Consider the following 13,570-nt stretch of genomic DNA (forward strand, 5'->3'; position numbering starts at 1 on the left):
TCATTCCCATTGGAATTGAAATCTGACTCCCATGTGATCTAATTATCCTGAAAAAAACTAAATCAGGGGTTGATAAACCGGTTTAATTTAACAGCACATTTTCAGCGAGTTTTCCTGTTCCTCCTGAGTCTGATTCGTGGCATACGAATGGGAATGACAAGGGTGTCTGATTCGGGAACTTGGGGATGGGAGGAGCAGTACTCAAGGGGCTGGCCTGGGGGTGTCACCCGCTTGTTCTCTTTCCTGCATTACTGGCACCATTTCCCCCATTTGCATAGCCTTTCCCCTGGTGGAGTGGGAAGCAGGGAAGATACAGAAGAGCCTTGGATGCAAAGGGATTTGGGGCGAATAGAGGCTACTTCTCTCCTCCAGAGGGAGTCTGGGGAGACACAGAATAGCCTGAGACACAAAGGGGTTTAGGGCAAAAAGAGGCTCCTTCTCTCTTCCAGAGCATAGATTTGAGGGGAATAGAGGCTTCCTTTTCCCTTTCCCAGAGGGAAAAACGCCTAAGCGACTGATTGGCTGTGATGTCACAAATTACCACAGGAAAAATACCAATGGGAACGAAAACAGGTGTAAAACAACGTGTCTGTTTGCACCCGTTTTTAATGGGTCAGTGATGGCTGTGATGTAGTCACAGAGTAGAAGTTATGGGATGGATTCTTTGAACTGGTTTCTTGATACAGTATGATCAAAGTTAAGATACTTGGCCTCTTCTTGATTCTATGCCATCATTAATCCTGCTTTTGGCTGAGCATATCAGGTACTAATTTCTTGCCAAGTTGTAGGTGAGCTGAGGCAAAGTCAGTTCATATCCCCCAAAGACACTCTTTGAACCTGACACTGATTCTATGCAAATAGCATTCCATAGCAGCATTAGATCTGTCTGTGAGATGCCCCTTCAAAATGCCACAAAAAAAGTTATTGGCAAGTGCTTATGCAGGTTTACTCAGCATATTTACACTGGTTTTGTTAGTGTGTCTCCACAGAGAGCCTAGGTGTGTTTATAGCAATAATGTTTCCTGCAGGAAATATATTCAGTCTTAAAAGCGTGTCTTAAAACTGTATTCTAAAAATGTATTTTAGAGGTTTCTGGAGATAGGTCTGGGGACATTTCTGCTACTCTGATGCATGTTTATCAGAGGTGAGCAACTCTGCTCCTCTGCATGTAAGTAAAGTTACAAGCTCCTCTGCATGAAAGGAAGTTAATTTTATACATAATATTTTTAATAATGTTATTCATGAAACAAAGTTTGTGTAGTGGACCATCAGAAAGCAATAGTGTCTCTATCTCAGCCACCCATGTTTTGGATTTCACAATATTTTTGGAATTCCAAAATATAAGGGAGATTCAATCTGTAGGTGGATGGCTAGAGAATGTTTTAACAGAAGTCCAAATGGTAAGCTGCCTTATCCTGAGTTAAACCATTGGCCCAGTATTATCAGCTGTGAATGGCTGAAGATGTCCAGTGTCAGGGTGCTCTCCTAGTCCTATCTAGAGATCCCTGATTGGTTTAGTTTATAAATTCAGATGAGATTAGGACCCCATTCCCACTGGGCAAAAAAAGCAGCTTATATTGCTGCGATTCTGACTCGGATATTTTTTCCGAGTCGTATTCGAATCTGCTCCCTCATTCCCATTACGAAAGGGGGCAAATGGACTTGGGTTTTTTTTTACCCATGTTCTCGTTCCCATTGGAATTTTCTCAGCTATAATTTGAAGTGGACTTTTTGCTCCCTGTTCCCATTGCCCTTCCAGAACCTCTTTTTTTTAAAAAGCAGCTGTCAATCAAGCGCCTAGGTGCTTGACGTCAGAACCAATCAGTCACTTAGGCACTTTTCCCCTCTGGGAAAGGGAAAAGGGAGCCTCTATTCCCCCAAGTTCCTTTGCCTCCCAGGCTCTCCTGTGTCTTCCCAGCGTCCCTCTGGGAAAAGGGAAAGGAGCCTCCATCCCCCCCAAGTCCCTTTGTGTCTCCCATTGTTCCCTGGGCTGTTTGGGGGGGGGGGGCGATCAAGCAGGCATTTAAAAAAAAGAAAAAAAATAATAGTTAAAAATGGTGTTCAATGGGTCTCCTCAAACATTGATCTATGCATGTGGAGCAGGGGGGTGGTTGCAGGAGGGCGTAATGTGTTTACTGTATTTGGAGGTCAATATAGCAATTTGCGATGTTTGGACACCCAACAGAGCGCCTAGGCAATCAAAAGCTTAATTTTTAAAAAAATAAATTTGTCTACACATGCGATCACCTTACCCTGCTTCCCACTCCACTGGGGGAAAGGCTACACAAATGGGCGGGGAAATGGCGTCGGTAATGCAGGAAAGAGAACAAGTGAGTGACACCCCCAGGCCAGCCCCTTGAGCACTGCTCCTCCCATCCCCAAATTCCTGAATCAGACAACCTTGGCGTTCCCATTCATTTGCCCCGAATCAGACTCAGGAGGTGCAGGAAAAACCTCCAAAAAAGTACAATCAAATTAAGCTGGATTATCCACAACTGATTTGGGTTTTCCAAGGAAAAATCGAATACATGGGGATCAGATCTGAATTCCAATGGGAACGAAATCGGCGCAGTGAGGATCGAATGTGTGCTCAAATGGGAATGATGCACCCATAATTCGATTCTTGATCCACGTTATAAGCTAGAGGGAATGGGGCCTAGGTGTGTTCAGGGTGTTATGGAGTGCAACAACCATCAATCCTCATCATTTGCTAAGACTAGTGGGGGCTGCAGTCCAGTAACTTCGGTAAGTGCACAGTTGCTCATCTTTGATGTATGTGGATTGTTAGGGACACATATCTGTAGTGTCTGCCCTTACAGCAGATATATTTATGGTGGGAATCAAACACCATAATTCAGTGCATTCAGAGAAAATTGGCTTGGTGTATAGAGGTTCCCTCCTGCTTTGCTTCAACCGAGAGCTGAAGCTAGTTTACTCAGGCCCGGAACAGACAAGCCAAATGCACCATGCTGGTGCCAATTTTAGGGTTAGGAGCTGCACACCAACTGCACAGACCCTAAACCTAGCATGGACTGGCAGCGTAGTAATGGTGGCGTCCTGTGTACACGGGTGCCGCCATTGCGATGTAAGCACCACACAGCATCCGCACGGTGCTGCGCATTGCTTATGTCACGAGTTCACCAGTGGCGCACTCATGACATCACTCCGGCGCCGTAAAAAGCACCTGGAAATACTGGGTTCTTTTTACTCCTGAGGGAATGGGAGCTGTTTGGTGGTTACGGCTTCCTTCTGGAGGGAAATAAGCCGCTGGCAGGCCACCCTTTTGGGGCAGTCTGTACCGTGCCTCAGTTTACTCCGAATTCTCTTTCAGGGCATAGCCATGTTAGTCTGTGTGCCAAAAACAACAAAGAATCTTCTGTTGTCTTAAACAGTGACAAATTTTATTTGGAACAAGCTTTCCTAGATGGCAGTCCACTTCATGGGATGCATGGAATGTTGCCATAGAAGGCACCCAACCAACTACTAGGGAAGAACAGGGAACAAGTACAAACATCACAATGTTTAATGATACGAGTGGACTCAAACTGAAAGGGTATTTAGCTGTTGACATGCTCAAATGTAAAAGGAAAATCCAAAACTACACAATGCTTAGAATAACATAGAATGTGAGAAGCATGAATCAGGGAAGACTAGATATCATGAAACAAGAAACAAAGCCCCTACAAGTACTGTCAGAAATCAGAATTGGTCAAAAAGCAGAACACATATAGGAAACATGAGGGAATTACGGTGGCTTGCTTGGGACTGCCTACCCATGTCCATACACTCTTATGTGCACTCTTCATGCAAAGTCTCTTGGTCAACTTGGTGTCCTTCCCCACTCTCAGCTTTCTTTCCAAGTAGCAAGTCCATCCACTGTCAATCCCAAGCAAGCCTCCAAAGACAAGAAGAATTGAAGAAAGAGCAGACTGTTTCTCAGATTAATGGAATTTGTCCTTAATTTGCAAGTATCAAAAGAGTGAGTCATCTGATAACAGGGTGTGGAAAAGTGGGTGCTTCCTGTAAACACTGGAGATGATCGTAACCTTAAATCCTGCTGGGAGAGACACGGGATCTAAAAGACGAAAACGGGTATTATCATACTTACCCATGTCCAGGCTGTATGCAGCCTGTATCCTCCTGCACAGCCTGTCTGTAACCCGGACTTCTGCTGCAGCTTTTTTAAGAACGGGAAAATCTCATTCAAACTAAAGTAGATAAGAATAGGACATATTCAATCTGATAATTACATAGTGTTTTACTCTGGAAATGACAATCTGAGAAGAAATGGAGTGGCATTAAGAGTGAGGCGCAATGTAGCAAAAGCAGTCAGGGGACATAATGTAAAACAAACGAACAAACAAACAGCTTTATTTATATACCGCTTCATACTGAACTAACAATGTCTAAGCAGTTTACAACTGTGAGCTAATTGCCCCCAACAATTTGGGTACTAATGTAAATTCTGTCTGAATAATGTCAGTGAGACTGCAAGGAAAGCCTATCAATATAACAATAATCCAGGTTTATACTCCAGCTACAGATGCAGAAGAGGAAGAAACTTTAACATTATATGCGAGCCTCTTGGAAGAAATGATAACATACAAACATGACAGGAAACAAACAAACATATGCTGTTGAATAATTTGACCTAGAATTAAAAGATGAATCAAGATTCTTATCAAATGTTGTGAAGTCAACAGTCTGTTCATTGTACACATTCTTCGGGCAATCAAACAGATGGCTGAACACATGGACATCACTAGATGGCCAATACAGAAATCAAATAGAGTACATATTAAGAAGCAGAAGATGGTGCAAAAACAAGATCATGAGTGGATTGTGGCACAGATCATGACTTTCTAGTAGTCAGCCCTCCTTATACACGGATTTTCCATGTGCGGATTTGAGCATACGCGCATGGCAAACCCGGAAGTTGTCCCCAATGGTGGTGTGCGAGCACGGGGACAAAAGTCCCTCTCCTCCCCTCCTCTTTCCCTCCCGCCTGCTTACCTGCTCCATCACCGTGCCGCCGCCTCCCGGCATCCTCACCGCCTCCTGCTCCACTGCTGCGGGAAAGGCCGGGTGGTGCTCATGGAGGCCAAGAGGCCTCCAGACTGCACCCGGCTCTTCTGCAGCGGCGGTGGCGAGGAGGACGAGGCCAAGCTTCCTCCTCCACGCCGCTGCCACCACCGCGAAAGGGCCGTGTGCAGTCTGGAGGCCTCTTGGCCTCCACAAGCAGCACCCGGCCTTTTCCGCGGTGGCAGAGGAGGAGGCGGCAAGGACCAGGTAAGCAGGGAGGGGAAGAGGGAGGGAGGATAGGTAGGTAGGTAGATGGGAGGGAGGGAGGGAGGGAGGGAGGGGGACTTTTGTCCCCAATGGCGGCGCACGTGCACGTGCACCGCCATTGGGGACAATGGGACTTGAGCATACGCAGATTTTGGCATACACAGATGGGTCCGGAACGGATCCCCATGTATACCAAGGGCCTACTGTATTAAAATTAGAGTAAAGCTGAAGAAGAACACTAACTAAACTGGAGAGTCTAAATAATTGTGCTAAAGAATATCACTAATAATTTAAAGACCATAGAAAGGTTTTTCACACTAACCCATATGAGATATGAACTAGAAGGACTGTGGACCAAAATCAAGGACATTATCTAGGAAGAATGCAAAAAAAAAAAAAACCAAAAACCCTTTATATGTAGCCACAAAGGGAAAAAAAAGGCTAGCTGGATAAACTCTTCAAACTGTTAAAGACAGATGAAAAACAAAAGTAAAAGGTAACAGAAATAGGATGATAATCCAGAATGAGATTGCTCAGCCAGTTGTTCATAAGGACAAAGAAAACTATTACAATAATCAGTGCAATAGTGGAAGAGTACAAAAAAGGAAGAACAAGAGCCCACACCCACAAGATTCAAAAAACAAAGTGAAATGTAAACCAAAAGTAGGGGTGCTGAATGGTCAACAGAAGCATATTACAGTGGTACCCCGGGATACGAAATACCCAGGTTACGAAATTTCCGGGATACGAAAAAATCCCATAGGAAATAATTGTTCCGGGTTACGAATGTTTATTCGGGTTACGAAAAAAAATTTTGGTGCTTTTTTCGGCTTTTTCGCACGAAACGCGGCTTTTCCCCATTAGCGCCTATGGCGATCCGGCTTACGAAGGCTTTTCGGGTTACGAACGGCACCCCGGAACGAATTAATTTCGTAACCCGGGGCACCACTGTATGTGATAAGCACAAAATGAAGATATGACGGAAGCAGTACAATGAATAACTGTACAAAAGAGATGAAAAAAGACAAATTAATTCAAAACAGAATATTTTGACTCTACCGCATTTTGTATTTCGAACCTACAATGTAGAATCTGAAATTTCAGAAAATAGAGGTTGCTCTCAAAACACTTGGGAGAAATAAATCACCAGAATTAGATGACATGCCCATCCACCTGATTCAAGCTATACAGGCCATATTACAGATGGATTTATTCAACCAAGGAAGCCACAGTCCTAAGTTTGCAAGACTGAGCAGGGCTATTAATAACAGTCTCTTGAAGTTCCCTCATTCTCAGGGTCACTATAAGTTGAATCCATAAATAGAACTTGGCAAATAACAATAGGAATGACAACAAATAGGCAATGTTTTCAGAGTTAAAATTTCTGAGAAAAGCAATAACTCTCTTGAAGCAAACTAAGTAGCCAAGTACAGCCAGAATCTCTACTGTGTGTAAAGAAACATAGGCCTGTTACAGACTGCTAAAATAAAGCGGCTTCGGGTCTCTTTGGAGGTATGCTGTTTAAATGATGCATGCATCCTAAGAATCCAGAAGCTGCACCAAAGCTGCACTCCAGTGCTTAGGAATGGAGTGTGGCTTTGGCGCGACCTCCAGACTCTTAGGACCCATGCATCATTTCAATAGCATACCTCCAAAGAGTCCCGAAGCAGCTTTATTTTGGCAGTCTGTAACAGATGATAGAATCACTAAAATATTATTTTGAAAGATAGTAATGGATTTGTCGTGAGATGATGCTGTTAATTAAATAACCCCATTAAATAGCTGAGCATTCCCAGAAATTACAAAACTGAAAGGTGAATCTATAATATTTCTTCAGAGAGAGGCACTTGTTCTCTAACACTGAATTATACATGTTATAAGCTGTGTAAGGGTGCCCTCAGGTGGATGCAGACTGTTTTGAAGATTCATTCTTCTTTTGCTCGTACTTATTTCTTGCCCTGCTAAGTGTGTGGTTTGCAGAACTACCTTTATTAGATGAAGAGATGGCAACATTCCTGAGTATTCTTAATGAACATCAGCATGAGCAAAGTACCTGGTATTTATTTCATTCTCATCTAAATGGGGGAAAAAAATCAAAACTTTTTCCCCCTTTGGGCAAGATGACTTATAGAGGATGTGTATTTTTTTGTGTGAAATATTTGCTTGGCCAAAAAGGATGTGTGTGCACAAACCAAATGTATTTTTGTACAAACTGGCAAACATTATTTTTTTTTAAAAAAGTTTATTAGAATTTAATAAAAAAACAACATATATGTAAAGCTGCAAAATAGTACACAGTATTTCACATATAGTTATCATGATGTTACTTGACTTCCTTGTTGTTATTCTTGTAAGTTCAGGTATTTCTGATATCTTCTCTGTACCTTGTGACCAAGATATTTAGTATTCAATAAAGATTACATTTTCTCTATGCATGTTGTGTTTTCTTTATGTAGAACAATTTTTAACTGTTTGCTTAATTAGCTTACTGAAAACCTTTCCCTAGCTAACAAAAGAATCTTGTCAACCTTATTTAAGCTTATTTTCTCCCATATATCTAGTTCATTTGGTTCACTAAGTTTCAAAAACTGTATCTTTCTTTCCATTCCTTTCATATAGTATTTCTGAACAGAATTTAAATGTTACGATTACTGTATAATCTCACTTCATAAACGAATTGTTATTTTATCCTATTTCCTTCTTTCCTTCTTAAAGCAGTATAGAACTCAAAGACTTTATATTATTCCAGTTAGTCCGATCTGTTCTGAAGAATATCCTCAAGTATAGTCCATTCCTTTTCTATTTTTTGTGTCGGTTTCTGATTAATCGTGGATGTCATTTTATCCATATATTTCAGAAAGTGTTGGTCTTTTTAATCTCATTGCAGGTTGAAAAAAAAATTGATCAGTTTTTCAGTGAGGTGTCTCAATGTGTTGTGATGCACTTTCTCACTGAGGACACACAACTGTGTTTCTATTCTCATCAAGCTTTCAGTAATGTGTGTTTCCTGTGATAGTGTTCTATTTAGCAGCACAATCACCGGACTATATTCATGTTTATCAGTGTTTCCTAGCCTTTTCTTTATCAGAGAACCCCCCTTTCAAATATATTTTGCTGCTATGGACCTCCAAGACTTAAAACAGCAACAACTTTATATCTTTAGTATACTTGATTATCTGTACTGACTATTTTATTTTATTCTGCAGTGTGTTTATGTTCTTTGTTGTACTTTAGTCTTGTGTTTTAATATTTTATGTTATTGGAATATTTACAAATGTTTTATTCTGTAACTGGTAGAATTCAAGGAAATAGGCATGTTAGTCTGTAGAATTAGTATGTAGAGAGATCCTGTAGCATCTTTGAGACTAACTGAAATAAAGTAGTTAGCAGCACTCAACTATATGCCTCTGAGGAAGTAGCTTGAAGTCTATGAAAGCTCATGAAGCCAACTTCTTTATTTCAGTTAATCTCAGAGGTGTGACAAGATCTCTCCACATATTCTGTAACTATTTGTAAAGCACCATGTCCATGGATGGCAATATATAAATTTATGATGATAATAATGATGATGGCATCACCTGAACACTGAACCATTACCAATTACACCATCCAGTTTAAACCTTTCCTCAGAGGCATTAGAGGGGGGGAGACTTTTCTCTTGCTTCTTCGCACCAGATAGCAGCTGGAGCAGACTGAATGGCAACATGCAGGCCCAGCCAGCCAGCCAGCCAGCCTTTACCTTGGCTCTTGTAAGGACACTGAGGGCTCCTGGGGATCCCTGGACCACCAGTTAAGAATCAGTGGTGTTTATGATTCACAAAGCTGACTCAAGACTTTTTTCTGCCTGTCCTGAAGAACAAGATTAATTGCAGCTGAATCTTCCTTCTGCACTGGAACTGCAGGAAGATCTTTGCTTACACCTTGTGGTAACAGCCCAGTTTAGGAAGTGTGGGGCAAACCACATGGCAAGTATCCAAATCCCAACATTTGTTGCCTAAGCTGACTGCCTTCCCCCTTTCCTAATGGTAGAACTGACACTCAGAATTGATTAGGGTCCAATCTGAGTGATGAAATTCCTGCTAAAATAACACCTTTAAAAATGAATGAATTGTATTATGACATAGATTTTTATGGGCACTGTCTGCATCATCAAATGCATGGAACATTGCTTGGGTTGGCAGATCTATGTATGTACATAGCAAATGAAGTGTTGAGCTTCCCAAGTCTGAACCTAATATCCCAAAAGTAAGCCATATTGCCTCCTGTTTTCCCACATCCTCCTCTTTTTAAATGTACAAATCTTACCAGCAGTATTTCAGAGACCTGTCTCTCATTTTCCCGCCTACTATTAATCTCAAAAATCTTAGCAGAAGTGTGTTAACTCTTTTGTTTCCCCACCTTCAGCACTTCCTTAAAGAGTCCTCTCTTGTTTTCTAGCCCTTAAAAAAACCTATGTCCTAAGTAGTTATGGTAGCCCTCTTTTTTGTTTCTAGGATGACTCCTACCATTTGGAATATCAACTTTAAACAGATTTCCCACTCCTCACCCTGACAACCGCCCCACAGGTTATCCTCCCCACCCCTCCCCTCTTCACCTCAACTGAGGCTGCTGCCACACTCTAGTATTAATTCAGTTTGACATCACTTCAGCTGTCATGGCTCCATCCGATGGAATCTTGGGAATTGTAGTTTGTTGTGGCACTAGAGTTGTCTGACAGAGAAGGCTAAATATCTCACAAAACTACAAATCCCAGAATTCCATAGCCATAAAACTGTGCTGATACACCAACTGTGCCCCTTCCTAGAATTGGAGGATCTAAAGTTGGTAGTGCACGTACTGGAGACCTCAAGGCTAGACTTATCCAATGCACTCTACCTTGGGCTATCATTGTACCAAATCAGGAAGCTCCATCTGGTTCAGAATATGGCAGCCAGAATGATTATGGGTACATTCAGAAGAGATCGCATCACACCAATCTTAAAAACACTTCACCTGCTGCCAATTAGTTTCATGCCAAAATACAAAGTGTTGGTTATTACTTTTAAAGCCCTACATGGTTTGGGTCTGTGTTACCTACAGGATCACCTTTTCCCATACAATCTGCTTTGTACACTCAGGTCCTCTGGGAAATGTTTGCTCCAACTGGCCAGGACTAGACTGGCAACGGTTTCCCAGAAGACATCTTTGTCTGCTTCCCCCCAAACTGGAATGACCTGCCAGAGAAGATATGACAACTGAAAAGGCAGATTGCATTTAAAACAGCACTAAAAACATACCTCGTCTGGCAAGCTTATCCAGTCAATTTTAAATCATGACTTTTTAATCTGTATATGAAATTATATGAGTGTATTTTAATGATTTTATTGTACTGTATTTTAACTGTGGGATTATGTGTTTTTAATTGTATTTTGTATTTTAATATGCTGTACCCTGCCTCGAGGCTTGAGGAGAGATGAGAAAGAAGAAGAGGAAGACGAGGAAGAAGCAGAAGCAGAGTTAAAGCAGTGCCAGACTGCATTAATTCTGCTGTTTAGATGCAGCCACTGTCACCTCATGTCCCCCCCACACACACACACACACTTCTGTGCCCTCTCAGCCACCCCCTTTCTTCCTTTCTCTCCACTTCCCTTCTTCCCAGGAATAGTTAAAGGAATGCATCTAGACCTACTTTGTTGCTTACTTGCAACTGGGAACATCAAAGCAAATGTTGATTGATTTGTCATAATTAAAATTGCCCGTGTCTCAAGTTTATAACAACAAAGATAGCACGTGAAAGAAGGGAGGAGGCGGGGGGATGGTCAAGAGGTTAAAATGTTGGGACATATAACATGTGGTAAGTATAAATAAGATGTGCTTTCAGTAGCAATGTTCCTGTTCTGCTCTTAGTACAGTTGAGTGTGTTTATATAACCTGTACTTTCGCTGCCTTATCCCTGAGGGTTATAATAGGGGCCTTCATCCACAGTGAAGGGGGGCTAAAGGGGAAAAGGGCTGTCCTATACCTTCATAGTTGTGTGAAAGATGGCATTTCAGCAGGTGAGGCAGCAGCAGATTCTGGGGCTTGAATCAAACAAAAAACGAGGATACAGTGGGTAGATGATACTTCCCACCTTCTCCTACCACCAAGTGAGGCTGCAACAAGGAATTACAATGGGATCCTGCTTGTGGTTGTTGCAACCTCTCTTGCTGGTGAGAGGGGGTCAAAATATCCTCCTCCTTGTACTGTGATTATCTGTTAAGAGAGCCCCGTCTTGGAGCAGCTGCTGCCTGGTAAAACAGGTTAGGGGAAAGTTTGGCCAAGAGATGCTACTTGGTTGAGTATACATAACTAAATAACGTGCATCTGGGGAAGTAGACTCAAGTTTATGAAAGCACATGCTACCAAATTTTCACTTTCAGTTAGTCTCAAAAATGCTACCAGATCCCTTTGTATATACAGCATATCCTCAGCATACGACCCCTCACCGTACATGGATTTAAGCCTATGCGGACAGTAAGCGGTGAGGAACAAAATGTTGCACATGCCAGAGGTACATGCACAGCAAGGTGCGCAGGAGCGCACCGCCATTCAAATAAATGGGACTCCAGCATATTTGAAATTAAGTAGCTGAGATAAAAATACTGGCCTATATTTGCAGAGCCTCCTAATCATCAGGGTTTAAATCTCTTTTTCAGTGCTCTCTACTGTACTTTCCCCCACATCTTCCCAGTTCCACACTTTTGCAACCTAAGTGCATGCTCCAAGATGTGCGCAACACATGTCGATGCTTGTACCACTGCTACTGCTACTACTACTGCTACCATTGCCACCACTGTTACTAGTAGTACAATGCATCCTCATGCTCATCCTCATTCTCTTCATCCTTTTGCTGAAGCAAAATGGACAATGGAATGTCCTGTGTACAACACTTCCTGCTCCCTAGGAACTCCTAGGAAGGTCCCAGTTTTGGTGACCATTTGCATAATATTTACATTTGCTAATATTTAAGTTGAGGCTAGAATCATGGTAGGGTCTTATGTCTTCGTAAGTGGACTTGCGTCTGCAGGAATTATAATTAGCCTAAATTATCCAGTAAAGGGCTGCTGTTACATTATGAAGTAATAGAGCCACCAAAGTGACTGATACACAATAGGATGGGCATCACATCAGTCCCAGTGTTCATCAGGCATTCTTGTCAGTGCCATGTTATGAGAGAAGGCAAGGTAAACACAGCTCCACTATGCCTAGGCCCAAAGGCAGATGAAAGGCCCTCCCACCATTCCAAATGCCATTGTCCTGGACTTGGAGGGAGAGAAGAACTTGCAGTATCTGCTAAATTCAGTCCCTTCCCCACTGACATTCCCTTCTCCTTTTGTATCATGTCTTTTTAGACTGGAAGCCTAAAGGCAGGAAACTGTCAAATTAGCAATCTGTAAATGATCTGAGAGGCTTTGTGGCTAAAGAGTGGAGCATAAATACTCTAAATATAACAACAGCAGCAGCAGCAACAACAACGTTATGCACCTTCATAGTTCAAATAAAGTGGTTTCATAGCACCTCTGCTATGTAACTAGGTATATACAAAGGTATGTAACATAACAGGTTATATAGGATTCCAGTGATAGATGCAAATTTTAAAATCATTTTAATTTAAATAGCAATGCAATGCATTTTACCATACTGGGAAGGTTGTGACTGGATGACCTGTTTGTATGTTCATAGAATCATAGAATTGTAGAGTTGGAAGAGACCACAAGGGCGATCCAGTCCAACCCCCTAACATGCAGGAATTCTCCATCAAAGCATCCCCTGGCAGGGGAGACACTATGATCACGAAGGTGGTTTTCCCAGGGTGCGGCTCTTCCATTGCACTCAAGGTGTGCTGACCCCTGCATTTTACCCAAATGCAAGAAACTCAACTGCATAATTTGATCCACAAATTATACAGTCAAGTTTCCCGCATTTGGGGAAATCGCATGGGTCAGCACGCTCGGAGTGCAATAGATGAGCCTCACCCTGGGAAACCACCTTCGTGATCATAGTGTCTCTCCTGCCAAGGGATGCTTTGATGGAGAATTCCTGCTTGGCAGGGGGTTGGATTGGATGGCCCTTGTGGTCTCTTCCAACTCTACAATTCAATGATTCTATGAACACACAAATAGGTCACTCAGTCACAACCTTCCCAGTATGGTAAAATGCATCACATTGCTATTTAAATTATAATGATTTTAAAATTTATGTTGTCCAGGTGCTTACTGTTGATGGGTTCTTTCAAGACCCTTTCCTCTCTTGTGATTCTTTG

At 42.1% G+C, this 13,570-nt stretch overlaps 2 pseudogenes; one reads left to right on the plus strand and one right to left on the minus strand.

The window, feature by feature from the left end:
- The first annotated feature begins 13,069 nt into the window (after positions 1 to 13,069).
- Positions 13,070 to 13,202, plus strand: LOC149311351 (U1 spliceosomal RNA; annotated as a pseudogene).
- On the minus strand, positions 13,199 to 13,330 carry LOC149311352 (U1 spliceosomal RNA; annotated as a pseudogene).
- Between the last annotated feature and the right edge of the window lie 240 nt (positions 13,331 to 13,570).

This window comes from Sceloporus occidentalis, unplaced genomic scaffold (genome assembly GCF_023333645.1).
Source record: "Sceloporus occidentalis isolate IW3139 unplaced genomic scaffold, rSceOcc1.0.p SCAF_6, whole genome shotgun sequence".
In the NCBI taxonomy this organism is placed as follows: domain Eukaryota; kingdom Metazoa; phylum Chordata; class Lepidosauria; order Squamata; family Phrynosomatidae; genus Sceloporus; species Sceloporus occidentalis.